This window comes from Arvicola amphibius, chromosome 7, assembly GCF_903992535.2.
Source record: "Arvicola amphibius chromosome 7, mArvAmp1.2, whole genome shotgun sequence".
NCBI classification, from domain to species: domain Eukaryota; kingdom Metazoa; phylum Chordata; class Mammalia; order Rodentia; family Cricetidae; genus Arvicola; species Arvicola amphibius.
This window is the reverse complement of record NC_052053.1, coordinates 99622022-99628021: the sequence shown is the minus strand read 5'-3', so window position 1 is coordinate 99628021 and position 6000 is coordinate 99622022.

Below are 6000 nucleotides of genomic sequence, written 5' to 3'. Positions count from 1 at the left end.
CCACAGATTATGATCAGATAGATTTGACATATAGATACAAAAAAGCAAGCCCCTGCCAATCTGTTTCCCTAAACTTATGGCTCTCATTCCCTCTGGTTCCCCTGTTCTTCTGTGTTGTGGCCCTCATGATCTCCTTGCTGAAGGTCATCCAGAAGAGGTAGGCAGATGTGGGCAATGTTACAATCCATTGGCTCAAGAAGTCATGTTCATTGATCCTAGATCTGAAGGGCATTTGGTGATAAATACTCTCTTTTCTTTAATGCAACATAGCCTTACATTTTTATAAGTTTTTATTAACTGTACAAAATAATGGGTTTATTTATGACATGTTCACACATGTGTATGAGGTACTTTGATCATATTTATCCCCATTATCCATACTTACCTTCTTGCCCTTGGAAGTAGCCTTTAAAAATCTTTCATTATTAATTCTCGATCTCTCTGTGTAATGTGAGTGTGTGTGTGTGTGTGCACAAGTGTTTGCTGTGTATGAGTATGTGCACATGGGTGTTTGCATGTGAGTATGTGTGTGTTTGCATGTGAGTGTGTGTGCATGTGAGTGTATTTGCATGTGCGTTTGTGTGTGTGCAAGTGTTTGCATATAAGTGTGTGTTTGTGTGTGATGTTGAACTCAGGGCTTTGAACATTCTAAGCTAGAGTATAAACAAGGTCAAGACAAGCAGAAGAGACAGAATACTTATGCACTGCATTGATGATGACCCTGAATGTCCTCTCAGTGCTAGGAACAGGAACAGAGACTAAGAATCATGGAAGGAGAGCACCCAGCAGAGCATTCCATGAGAGCGGTGTGTGTGTGTGTGTGTGTGTGTGTGTGTGTGTGATGGTTCACACGTGAGTCCCAGGCACATCTGCAGGGTCTAAGAGATCTAAAAGATGCAGTGGAAACAGGGATGCGGGGGACAAGCTTGAGGTGGGATTCACATATATAACAGAGGGGGTTAAATAGATGCAGAAGGGGCAAAGCCATGTGTGGGCTACAGGAAGCTTGCTGCTCTCTGGCTCCCCCACCCAGGGCATCATACTCAGAATGAAATCGGCATTAGATGCTAGAACAGAAATTATGTTTGCAAATGGCCACATGAAGTTTGGAGCTGGCTCTGCAAGGTAGTTCTTCCTCCATTTCAGACCCAATCATGTTTGTCCCAAAGGGTCCCCTAAAACTCACTGTCCAGGACAGACTGGCCTTGTGTCAAGGAGAAAAGATGACAGCAAAACAGTCCAAGAATGAAAACATGATGCCCCTGAAAACAGGAGGGCGAGTCAGCTAATGAGACACTGTGCCCTTGAGAACAGCTGGAAGGCAATCATAGAATATAAAAATGCTTGTGTGGACGGCTGATTGGAAGTCTCACTGAAAGGAAGGCATTCTGCTTGGGACCTCGGTGTAAATCAGAGACTCTGGCTGACTGTTTTCTTGAGCGATTCTGCCAGGTGGTGGAAGAGCCTAATCTGATGTTCTAACATACTATTTTTCTTCTACTTTTTTGTTTGCTGTATGTTTAACATTCTTACTCACTTGAAACCGAAAGGCTATCATGGATCATTTTTTAGATGTAGCAGATGCCAGACTCCATTTCCCCTGCTATTCCTGTGCTTCTTTGAGCCAGAGCCTCCCTTAGCAATAAGCCTCTAGGCTAGAGGTCATCTCTCTACAGCTTCCTCCCAACATTCAAAATATTGTCCAGTGTAGGACAAGGAGGAAGTGTCAGCCTTGGCTTTTTCCAGAAGAGACTTTCCCAGAATTAATAATCAAGTGACCCAAAGTCTTGATCCCACATCAATAATGCTATTATCAGTAGTGGAGACATTGACCGGTCCATCTTGGCACTCCCCTGTGACCACAGAGAAGGTTTTCCTTTGGCTTCCTTGTGTTTGGATATGGACATGGCATCTGGTCTTGGCAGAGTGCTCCCTGCAGTCTGGGATACTGGATCCTAGAAGAGGAGGCCTCAGGGGTGACAGTCCTCCCCACTTCTTTCCAACTGTTCCAGTTCCCTTGCCTTCATCACTCCTGGATCCTCTGAGTCTCTGACACTGTTAGCAAGGCTAGCTCACTACTACAAATCTTTTCTCCCTTAGCTTGCCTGACAGACTGTCCAAGATTTCTTTAAAATAACACCCATAAAAATAAGAGAAAAGGAACCTGAAGAGACATACACAAACGAGCAAGTGTGTCAGTGTGCCGAAATGATGACCGACTGACAGCCACAGGTGATCTTGGCTGTCACCAGGCTCAAGTCTAACTTGACTCTGCATCCAATGCCACCAAGCATCTCAAGTCTTAGAGGACAGACTTCCGTGTATTTATTCTCTTCTCATTATAATACACACACACACACACACACACACACACACACACATTGAACAGACTCAGGACAACAACAACAACAACAACAACAAAGGAACGTTTTGCTCAAACTCAAGCGAAAGAAAAGCTCAAGATAGAGGACACAATTAAGGGGACACAGCCAGCACCCCACACAGGCCAAAGGGTTTGTGGTTTAAGAGAAAGCGGGGCTGGTTGCTGGGAACCTAACTAAGTTGGTAGAGTGCTTGTTTTTCTCTGCTGTGTCCTAGTACCACTGCAGTCTGTCTCATCAAGGCCCAGAAACAATGGAGCCTGTCAACCACAGACTGAAACCTCTGAACCAAATTGTTTCTCCAGGAATTTGAAACATCAATGAATCTGAGTAATCCAGCCATCTTCCCAAGCCCCTTTCCTGGGACCTCCTCCTGACCCTCCCTCTTTTGTTCTTTACTTCTTAGCATCTACAGTGATCTTAGAATGTGTATATAAGGAGACACTGGACTAGCAAGAAACAGCCCCAAAGTCCCTCAACTGGAGAAAAAAAATGTATCTTCAGTGTGGTGTTTTGAATGAAAATGACCCCCATAGATTCATAGGGTGTGGTCTTGGATGAAGTGTGTCATTGAGGGTCAATTTTGAGACTTCAGAAACTCAAACCAGGCCCTGCGGCTCACCCTCCTGCTGTCTGTAGATCCAGATGTGGAATTCTCAGCTACTTCTCTAACACCATGACTACCTTCATGATGCCCTGCTTCCCATCATTCTGATAATGGACTAAGCCTATGAATTGTAAGCCAGCCCAATTAAATGCTTTCCTTTATAAGAGTTGCCATGGTCATGGTATTTCTTCACAGCAATATAAAATCCTAAGACATCCAGTATAAATATATATGGAGTGCTATTGCTTTTGGGGTTGTTGTTCTATAAACAGTTGTATTATTTATATTATTTAAAAATTAACCATACATGGATAGATGGATTTCAGAAAGACAAATGTGTGTTTTGTGATAAGATTTATATTTTATAATAACATATCCATATGCAATTGTAGGAAACTCCAGAAAAATGTGCAATTCATTCAAATTTTCTTCTTCAGACTCAGACTTGTTGCCCAGGTTATAAGTCTATTTTGGGGAAGGTTCTGCAAACTTGAGGAAGTGGGGCCTTGTTGGAGGAAGTACTTGACTGGGGGTATGCCTTTGAAGTCTGTGCCTGGTTCCTAGTTCCTTCCTCACTGCCCACTTCCTCTATGTTACTGGGTGAAGAATCCCCCATCACACCCTTCCACCACTGTGAAGATACCACTTGTGCTGCCTAAGAGCATGCGGGCAAGCAACCATGGATGGAGCCTTCTGAAACCATGAGCCCATATAAAGCCTTCCTCCATTGGGTTGTTTCCCGGAGGTATTTTGTCATAGCTATGAGAAAGCTAAAATATGCCAACCCATAGTCATGTCCTAGGCTATCCCTTTTGTGACTCTGACTTGTTTCAGCGTCCTTACCTCTGCCCGCATTGTAAACAGACCGCCCAAGCACCAGGACTCATATGCAATTGCTCTGGTCTTGGCAAAGTGTTGTCAATTTCCCCAGATGTTTCTAATATGTTGGGCCACTGGTCCAAGACAATCATGGTGATGACATTTTCTTAGCAAGCGACTGGTTCTAGAAAAGTCATGTGGTACAATCATGGCCAATGGGACATAAGAGTTTTGGTATTTTTAGAAAATGTTTCCTAATTAAGTGATTACAAAGTGAGACAGGCAGGTGGGTGTGATGGCATATGCCTGTAACTAAATCCAGTACACAGGAGGCTGGGTATCAAGATGGTAAGTTTAAGGACAGATTAGACCATATAAGGAGTTCTCAGACCTGTCTGGGCTATATGGCAAGATTGTGTCTCAACACTTAATGAATGAAGAAGTACACGAAGTATAAATGTAAAAAGTGAGTGGCATAGAGCCGGGCAATGGTGGCTCACTCTCAGCATGCAGGAGGCAGAGGCAGGTGGATCTCTGAGTTTGAGGGCAGCCTGGCCTACGGAGTGAGTTTCAGGACAGCCCTGTCTCAAAAAGCAAAACACAACACAAAACAAAGAAACAAAAAAAAGAGTAAGGCATAGGAAGAAATTTGTTTTCTATTGCACGCTGTCCATGAGTGGAGCTGAGCTGGCCCAGCAATGAAGCTGACATGCTGAATCTGGTTTGTGGCCTGATACAGTGGCATTAAGTAGAACTATAGAACATTTCTAATACTAAGCCATTTTAATTTATTACCAGTGTAAAGCAGACATCTCTCTGTTTTTGTTTGAGAGAGAGAGAGAGAGAGAGAGAGAGAGAGAGAGAGAGAGAGAGAGAGATCCTCAATATGTATTCCAGACTGACTTAGAACTTGCTATATGCGGCAGGCTTGAACTTGCCATCCTTCTGGGTTACCAGTGTTTGCCACCACACCTGGCTTCCTGCCTTGCTTTCATCCTCCTCAGTTTCTTCATCTTCCAAATAAGATTTTGACACCTGCTTTACTTCAGCTATCTGTATCAGTATGTGGTTAGCTGATTATTAGAAGTGAACATTTTTTTTTCTTTTCTAAAAAAGAAAACAAACTATTATTTCATTTTACATACCAATCCCAGTTCCCACTCCTTCCCCTCCTCCCATCCTTTCCAACTTCCTCCCTCACCCCCCATCCACTCCTCAGAGAGGGTAAGACACATTGCTTTGAGGAAGGATCAAGGCCCTCCCTACTATATCTAGGTCGAGCAAGGTATTCATCCAAAGAGAATACGTTCCAAAAAGCCAGTACAAGCAGTACAGATAAATCCTGGTGCCACTGCCAGTGGCCCTGCAGTCTGCCCCAGCCATACAACTGTCACCCACATTCAGAGGGTCTAATTTGGTCCTATACTGGTTCCTTTCCTGGTCAACTGGAGTTGGTGAGCTCCCATTAGCTCAAGTAAACTGTTACTGTGGGTGTCCCCCAAAAAGGCAGTCTACTGAATGGGAAAAGATCTTCTCCAACCCCACATCAGATAGAGGACTAATCTCCAAAATATATAAAGAACTCAAGAAATTAGACATAAAAATTCCAAATAATCCAATTAAAAGATGGGGTACTGAACTGAACAGAGAATTCTCAACAGAAGAATCACAAATGACCAAATGACACTTAAAGAAATATTCAACATCCTTAGTCATCAGGGAAATTCAAATCAAAATGACTCTGAGATACCATCTTAGTCAGAATAGCTAAGATCAAAAACACCAACGATAGTTTATGCTGCAGAGGATGCAGAGGAAGGGGAACACTCTTCCATCACTAGTGGGAATGCAAACTTGTACAACCACTCTGAAAATCAGTATGGCGGTTTCTTAGAAAATTGGGAATCAGCCTATCTCAGGACCCAGCAATACCACTCTTGGGCATATACTCAAAGAATGCTCAGTCATACTACAAGGACATTTGTTCAACTATGTTCATAGCAGCATTATTTGTAATAGCCAGAACCTGAAAACAACCTAGATGTCCCTCAACTGAAGAATGGATAAAGAAAATGTGGTACATTTACATAATGGAGTACTATTCAGTAGTAAAAAACAATGATATCTTGAAATTTATATGCAAATGGATGGAACTAGAAAAAACCATCCTGAGTGAAGTAACCCAGACCAAGA